This window comes from Zingiber officinale, chromosome 6A (genome assembly GCF_018446385.1).
Source record: "Zingiber officinale cultivar Zhangliang chromosome 6A, Zo_v1.1, whole genome shotgun sequence".
NCBI classification, from domain to species: domain Eukaryota; kingdom Viridiplantae; phylum Streptophyta; class Magnoliopsida; order Zingiberales; family Zingiberaceae; genus Zingiber; species Zingiber officinale.
This window is the reverse complement of record NC_055997.1, coordinates 12,498,302-12,507,534: the sequence shown is the minus strand read 5'-3', so window position 1 is coordinate 12,507,534 and position 9,233 is coordinate 12,498,302. Positions and strand designations below refer to the sequence as shown.

General features: G+C 37.0%; 1 long non-coding RNA gene across 1 annotated transcript; it reads left to right on the top strand.

The window, feature by feature from the left end:
* Window positions 1-922: 922 nt before the first annotated feature.
* LOC121993730 lies at window positions 923-1,478 on the top strand. Its single transcript, XR_006115378.1, has 4 exons — window positions 923-989; window positions 1,085-1,162; window positions 1,259-1,320; window positions 1,418-1,478. It is a non-coding gene; the product is annotated as an uncharacterized LOC121993730 (long non-coding RNA).
* Window positions 1,479-9,233: the final 7,755 nt, after the last annotated feature.

Here is a 9,233-nt window from a genome sequence, read left to right as displayed (position 1 = left end):
TGCTCCCTTCCCATGAGGCTGCTTTCCTCTCGGAGTTGCCCAACCTCGCCACCATCTCCTTTGAGGAAGGCTACACCCAACTGTTCGGAGACTCCAACCTCATGCTTCACAGCGACGGCCGGACTGTCCACCTCTCCCTCGACCAGCGAATAGGTTCTGTTAAAAGATTTTTTTTAAAAAAAAAGAAAGGGACATCTTTGAACCTACCTTGTTTTGTGATCAGGTGCTGCATTTGCGTCGCAAGATCTCTTCCTCCATGGATTCTTTAGTGCCTCCATTAAACTGCCCTCCGATTACGTGGCTGGAGTGGTGGTTGCTTTCTATGTATGCTTCTTTACTCTTTTGCAGCACTTTTCTTTACCTGTTTGAAAGAATAAGAAGAAGAAGAAGAAGGAGGAGGAGGAAAAAACAAAAACAGTCTCTCCTCCGCCGCGATGGGCTCTGCAACGGTCCTCGCATCACTCTGCAATGGGGGTGCCGCAAGCGCCTCCGCCGCATCAAGGTCAGGGACAAAGGATCCGCCGCAAAATCTGGCGTCCGGAGGGGAATCACGTCTCGGAATGTCCGCCGCATCGCAGATCAAGAGTCCCCCCTGCACCCGCCTCTTTATCCCCTCAGGTAATAGATCGGAGGTTGATCCGGAAAAGTTAGGGTTTGATCTAGTTTGAGGTGTCGCAGGTGAGATATGGAAGTAACCACTGCTCGAATTTATCCACAGGAGGTCGGAATCGACCGGGAGCGAGAACCATAACTCCCGATTTGTCTCGTCGTCGCCGGATAAGGATGACCGTCGCTACACGACCAGGGGATCGGCGGCGTTGGTATGCGAGGGTGAGAACGCCGACGAAAGAGCCTCGGCAGCCTCTCTACCTCGATTCTTCATTTCGCTGTCGAACAAGGAGAAGGAGGAGGACTTCATGGTGATGAAGGGGTGCAAGCTGCCGTAGCGACCCAAGAAGAGATCCAAATTCGTCCAAAAATGCATACTCGTACGCTTCCATTCCCTCCAAAAATCTGATTTTTAAGATCAAACAGTCAAAAAAACTGATTTTTTCCACTAATTTCTTTGACAAACTCGATCTAGTTGGTGAGTCCTGGAGCATGGCTGTCAGATCTCTCACAGGAGAGGTATGTAGTCAGGGAGAAGAAGGGATCAAGAAAGGTAGAAATTCTCTCTACCTTCGACCAATTTGCTCATCTCGTTCCTGCATGCCATTCACATCTCATGTTCTTTTGTTTCCTGTTCCATAATTCGCAGAGGAGAAGAGGATTAAAGGCCTTGTCCATGGAGAGTGATTCAGAATGAAGCAAAAGGGAGAGGTAATACTAATTGCTATCATTGATTATGATCGAATTGGAATTTTTCAGACTGAAATTTAATGGTTTGACTTCCTGTTCTTACTTCAATCTCATGTAGATGCCCGAGTTGGGAAGCTTTTAGAACAAGTGAAATGAGTTCAGGCTTGTATCAATCAGACTTTGAATAATATTTTGTGGATAACTTTCTTGTTGTTGCAAGGATTGCACTCAATCTATATCTAGCATTGAGATAGATAAGGTATTCTAGAGCACCTCAAAATTAATTTTCTTGAAGATAACAATTCTTGATTTATTCATTAATTTTCTAACTAAAAGAGTTTAGTCAATCTTATCCCGATTTAATCCGTCAATTAATAACTAACTGTTGCTGGATGTTTTTTAATTTGATTAAATCAAGATGATAAATAATATCACGGGCCCCATACTTGAGTCGCCAGTATTCTTCAGTGAACAGGCAGGTATCTGTGTGGGTTTTCTGGAGCGTGTGTGAATAATGTGATTTCGGCGGAAATCAACGTTGATTCATCTGGAAAATCAACGAGCTTCCACGGATGTCTAATCTACTTGGAAAATATGTATGATGTTCTTTTACTTGTTTGGCAAAGAAAAACGTGAAATGCTTTTCCCCTAGTGCTTGCTATGATTTTTTTGATACAAACCGGATGCTATGCTTTTGTTACAATGATTTTTTTGATACAAACCGGATGCTATGCTTTTGTTACAAACCAGATACTAGTTGGAGACTAAATGATTGCCTAAGAAGAAAGGAATTAGAGATTAGGAGTTGCAGTGAGTAGAGTGGCTGGATAAGCTATCTTAAATGGTAACCTTAGGATTAAAGGATTGATTACATTTTTTGAACCTGCTCAACTTCCTCTAAATCTAACACATTGATACTCGAATTTAACTTAACCTATTAAGATAAATGGGTAATCAAACCTAAAGGGTACCCATTACCATATTTAACTATACCAATGAATTTCAAGTTCAACTAGAAGTAAGAGTGAGTGTCAATATGCCTGTGGGAATTTACTAGAATCTACTCCTACATGAAGCAAATGAATAAAAACCACAAGTAAAGTTTACCTACCCTGTTACTACAAGTAAAGATTGCATAGTATGGCTTTGGGTTACTTCTATGATCAGGTTCGGCTCTATATATTTATCATGTATGGCTTTGGGTTCCTTCCTCCTCATGTTATAACATTTGAGCAATAACATCAACATTTTAGTGAGTCATGATCCTGTGTATCTTGGGCATGTTCAATTATGTAGCGATTTTATTATTACATGTATTTCTGCACATAACTATTTTTTTGCTTTACGTTTCATCTCACTTATTTTAACAACTAAATTGTGTACAACTTTGTTGGACCAGCATGTACCTTCTGCGTTAGAAGTTTCATGATTTAAATCTATTCCTCATATGCTAGTCTTCCTAATCATTTGTGTTTTGGTGAACTTCTTGATGCTAATTATGAAGCCATTTCTGTTGGACTAACTACAATTTAACAACTTTCATTATGCACTTAGTATGTGTATGATATGAGTTACTTATGAAGTATACAATAATCTTTTGTAGAGTATTTTGTTCTTCTTGAAAAATTTTAAGATACTGTAAAGTGCAATTGAATGTCTTTTCTGCATAATGTAGCAAGTTTTCTATAGTAAATCCAACATATATGAAAAGCTAATTAACTTATTTTAACCTTCCCGATCAACTTGTTTCAATTAGACATAATAGGGTTTAGTCTATAATGTTTCTAAACTATTGAAAAGTTATAACTGTTTTCAAAATTTTTATGCCTTGTGACTTTCTAGGATACTCTCTAGCTACCATTCCTTTGATGTTGAATTCTGAATGCTATATTCTCAACACACTTCATTTTGGCGAAGTTGAATTTGTAGACAAGCCTAGTACCTGGACTGATTTTGTTTCTTCTACTTAATACAATGTTAAATCCGATTGGATGATTATCTGCCCCATGAGCTTAAGTTGTCAGTAAATCACTTGATTTATGCTATTTTATGCAGTATAATAAGTCATTCCCCCCCCCCCCTAATTTATATCGTTTAACTTGTGTGCCTGCAAACAATTGTGAATTTTCCTCCTTTATAGAGAATTATATATCTGCTTGCAGGAAAAGAATGATGTTAAGCTTGAGAAAGTTCTAAAGGAAGCAGCTATGGAAAATAAAACAGTAATATTAACAACTTTGAATGCTGCCTGGGCTTCTCCTGGTTCTATTATATATTTGTTTTTTCAAAGTTTTCGGACAAGAGATGGAACACGCAGACTCCTGGACCATTTGGTAATCATTGCCTTGGACAAGAAAGCGTACATAAGGTGCATATCCTTGCATACTCACTGTTTTGCTCTTTATACTGAGGGAATGGATTTCTCAGATGAGAAGATTTACATGACTGCTGGATATTTGTCAATGATGTGGAGAAGGATAGAATTTCTGTGTGTTATTCTCGAAATGGGATACAACTTTATTTTCTCGGTAAAATTCTCCTTCCTATGATTGGCCTTTGTAATATTCTGTTTGTTAAAGTACTGATGTGTGAAAGTGACCATACCTTCTGGATCTTCTTGTTCTCTAAGTATCTATTTCTATGTAGACTATCTTGCCTTTTTTTTGTTCATAGCCAAGTTTGCAGGCAATGCTCTATTGTTAAACTTTGTTCCTTGTTTCTTGTTTGTGCAACATATTTTGTTACCCCTTCTTTCATCTGCTGCAAACGCATATAAGATAGAATCATATATATCTACAAATTTATGCATGGAATGCATGCCTAGGATAATAGTTTGCTCGAGTGTATGAAAGTTTATCCAATGGGATAGGCATTAAGTTGTCCATATAAGCATCAGTATGTGACAGACTCATTGTTATCCATGCTCTTACTGCCTAATATTCTTTATATAGCTTTGCATATAATTCTGTTAGCAGGAACTGCTAACATCTTGTACTACTGATACTCTGCATGCTGTATCCTTTTTAGTCTTGGTTTACTAATATATTATTTATGTGTTTTTACAGTTTACAAATCTCAAGAACTCCAGAGTTGAAATTGATGAAGTGCAGTTCGAGTGGGCTGAATGCATGCTAGATTACATTTGAAGTGCGGTTCTACCTTGATGTGTTAAAAGAATGTTCTACCTTGATTTTGATATTTATTAGCTAGCTTTTGATGTAAAAAGAATGTTTGGTAATTTTATGGATATTGTTGTAAGAAGATTATTTATATAATTTGTGAATATTTGTGTATTTTATGGATATTATTGAATGAAGAATATTTGTATAATTTATGAATATTTGTGTATTTTTTTTATTGTTGGTTTTTCATTGTTTCGGAAATCAAATTTGTGCTGTTAAAAAATATACATATTACATCGGTTTTCCACCGCTGCAAAACCGGTGTTATTAACTAATATTACATCGGTTATTTACCGCTGCCAAAACTGGTGTTATTAACATACAATATTACATCGGTTTTACACCGTTGATGAAACGGTGTCGTTAAGTGATACTACACCGGTTAATAACCGATTCGAAAATCGGTGTCGTTAAGTGATACTACACCGGTTTTAACCCGATGTCTAAAATGACAGACTTTTAACATCGGCTTCATAGACATCGGTCGAAAATGAAATAGACACCGGTGGAAAACCGATGTCTATGAAGGTTTTTGTTGTAGTGCGGATTCAAATTACTCGTACATGTGTACATGAGTCCTATATTCTTAATATGTGATGCTTTGGCCAAAGACTTTGAGTAATAATCCTAACGAGTGGCCATAGGGTATATGTCTCCTCCCAAAAAGTGATGAATCCTTATAGGCTATCCTAACGCATTCAGGCACTCCGACTTATACCCAATCATCTCGAGTCCACACCTCCAAGAGATGTTTGCTTAAGATGTCAAAGTATAAGTCTCCATGATCAAGATGATTTGTATACCTCAAGTCAAAGGAAACTTGCACTCGAACTGCAATAAAAACTTCACAGATATATCCATATATGTAGAAAACCATATGAAGTCTTACAGCAAGTCACTCCAATGAACTAGTTATCATAACTAGCATCCATGTTTAACTCTCAACACCCCAATGTCTCCAGCTAGTGAGAAATAGCTGCTTGGCTGAATCAAGGAGTATAACCCATGCTAGTTTTACAGAATTGATGATGTCCAAATGCACCAATTCGACGACTAAAAAAATTTCAATACATTCATAATTGTACATGTAGAGATAATCACAAGTTGTGATATAATCAAAAATTCTCTCATGCTATGAATTATATTGTGGACATTTAGTATATGAGTTTAAGACTATTCAAACATATAATATGCACTCAATTAGTGAATCTATATTTATCAAATAAATAGTAAAACTAATCGCCTTAAGACATCCTTCAAAATCTAACATGAGATGCATAGGGTCTTGTCTGGACTTTAGATCCTTATATCTGTGCATGCATCAATATAAGTTTATGCAAAAAAATATCATAACACATTGATCAACTTAAGTAATCTTTCTTAATAAATAATTAGGTCGATAATTTTACTTAACTTGACTAACCTAGTGGACATTACTATATCTTTTAGTAGTTAGTTAGTAGCTAAAGAGTAGATATTTAAGGACGAATTCTTAGATATTTATTTTTAAAGTAATATAAGGTTAAGGGTGAGAATATGTTTTAAAAATTAAAAAAAAATCGTTAATATATTTTAAAAAATCTTTTGAACAATACTTTGTAAAAATTTTTAAAGATACTTTGAAAATACTCTTTGAAAATCCTTTCAAGAATTAGTTTTTGCAATATTTGAAACTATGAAAACTCGTTTGAAAAATCTTATAAAACTCTTTGAAAACTTACTTGGAAAATTACTTTGATTTTTTTAAGATATTACTTTGCAAATTTTTGAAAAATGTTTAAAATCTTTATTTGAGAATCTTTGAAACAACTACTTTGAAAATTTTTGAAACATTACTTTGAAATTTTTTGAAAATGTTTCCAAATCTACTGCAATATTTTTTGAAAAATATTTCACAAATAACTTTGAAAATATCTTGAAAAAATATTTTCTTTGAAAATTTTCAAGAAAATACTTTTGAAAATAGGCACAATTTTTTTTATGCCTTAAAAATTACTTGTGAAATATTATTTAGATAGTGTCTTTGAAAATGCATTATTTAAAAGCATCTTGAAAAAAGTCTTAGGAAAAATTTCTTGAAAATCTTTGAAAAATAATTGAACTATCTTGCAAAATTTTCATGGAAAATTCTTTTCAAATATGATAATTTTATTCATTGACAACTCTCTTTTGACAAAATTTTGTGCATAATGCATTAAAATACTTTAAATACTACTATTTTGAAATATTGAGTCAAGTATTTTAAAATTCTCCCAAAAATAGACTTGGCACCCTAAACCTGTTCACTATTTCGGTGCTATAAATGCCTATTATTTGCTTGTATATTTTTGATGAATGACAAAGTGAAAAGATAGTAAGGGTAAAACTTTGAAATTATTAAAATCCAAATATTAAGAGAATGAACATCATTACTATTAATCTTTCTGTTAATTATACTATTATTGTTTTGTTATGCCGGGTAGCTTCTGGAGTATGCAAACTGATCGTCGAGGCTAGTGTTCGACACTATCTCCGTAAACGATATTGTTCCGCTACGGTGCTTAACGGATTGTTGCAATTCGTTCCCAAGATACAACGACGACGAACGTCTCGGAATCGTAGCACTCCGACTTCCGAGACCAGCGAACCTTCTAGTAGACTTCTTGGACTCTTTGAATGCACAAGATGAGATGAATGCTTGAGGAAGAGAAGAGAGGATTGAGTGAATATTCCATCATCTGGAGGGTTCTATTTATACTGAAAGAAGAGGTTGAGTGTCCTTTGGGTGAGTGGATGTGTTCCTTGAGCTGGATCGATCTAGATCATCCATTCTGAAGGGTTGTAACCCTTCACCAAGCCCACTTCAATCTCATCCATCAGATCTGAGGAGTTGTGACCCTCGGATCCCGCCTATTGTCATCGGCCATCGGATCTGGATCCATTGATTCGATGCTTCAGATCAAGTCTCATCCAAAGCCGTCAGATCGTTACTCTTTGTGATCCAACGCTCTAGATCGCATCACAAGCGATCCATCATACCTACTTGATCAACGTTGATCAACGGTAGTCATCCATTCCCTAAGTCAACTGTCCAGTCATCTCCCTTTGCCCACGAGGATGCCGCATAGGTGCTGCCACGTCAGGTACGAGCCTGACACGTCACCCGAGTGCCACGTAGGCACTGCAATGTTACCTGGAGCATAAATTTAAGCTCCTCAATGCTCCTCGTGATGATGCGTAAGTGCAAAGTGCGCCTACAAAGCGCCCATTGCGCACGTGCGCACGTGCGCACGTGGCGGGTGGCGGGCTCACAGGTGCGAGCACCTGCTCGCCCTGGGCTAAGGGAGCACCTGTCCTTTTATTTTTGTGTTAACTCCATTAACACATCTTCATTAATAAGTAGATAATACACATCGAGAATTTCCGATGTGGGACTATTCTCCCATGCACTTTATTAATGAATAATAAATGTTATTTTGGGCCAACTTTAAACATTAATTTCTCATTCACCCTTAATCGATTTTGAGCAAATTAATAGTCTAAATCTATCTACGCGAATCGTAGATTTCAATTTTGAAGTCAATTACGACTTTCAACAATTGATGGCTTCCTTCCTCAAAATCATTTTTGGTCCATTTAAGGCCCCAATATCCAACAATCCCCCACATGAATGGAAATTAATGCAATGCGTGTATGCATGCTGACACATTACAAGAGTCCAATCGATAAGTCACTGCATCGGGAGAGGTAGCTTGTGGCTTTGAACCTTCCGTAGTGAAATGCTATCGAGTATACTAAGCTACGCAGTGAACATGATGTCTTTGAACAGCTCAGCTGTTGGTGTATACTTAGACAATAACACCCACACAGAGATATATCTCACCTACTTTAGGTTCTCATGGTTGGTTCCGTTTCGGCCATGGATACCATCTTGGATTCATGAGTGTTTCATTGAAGCGGCATGTCTTCACACTCACATAGGTGACACTTCTATCAAGAGTATCCTACCATACTCCACCTTATCAGGTATAGAAGTCACTAAAAGCATAAGCTTAACCTCACTACATGAGGTAGGACAGCACAAATTCATCCTAGGATTGGGATAGAGATAAACTATCTAATGTGCTGGACCACAACTTCTGTAACTTCGTTGTCCCATTGAACCAAGATCTTGGGATCTCCAGTCAACAAGGTTGAGTTACCGCTACAGTCGTTTTCAGTTGTAGATTTTTAATCTCATTCCTCTTGATGAGCAGTATACTTGATCTCGACTCAACCCCTTCGTTAGAGGATCTGCCAAATTATCTTTGGACTTAACATAGTCGATTGCAATCACTCCATTCGAGATCAACTGCCTAATGGTATTATGTCTACGACGTATATGTCGTGACTTCCCATTATACATATTACTCTGTGCCCTTCCAATCGCCGATTGACTATCACAGTGGATTAGTATGGCAGGCACAGGTTTCATCCAGCTCGGAATATATTCCAAGAAATTTCGCAGCCATTCAACTTCCTCAGCTGCTTTGTCTAGTGCTATAAACTCGGATTCCATAGTTGATCGAGCAATGCAAGTCTGCTTAGTAGATTTCCAAGATACTGCTCCCCCACCGATCGTGAATACATATCCACTAGTGGATTTGGAGTATTTTGTATCTGATATCCAATTAGCATCACAATATCCTTCCAACACAGCGGGATATTTTCGATAATGTAATCCATAGTTCATAGTATATTTCAAATATCTGAGAACTCGCATCAATGCTTTCC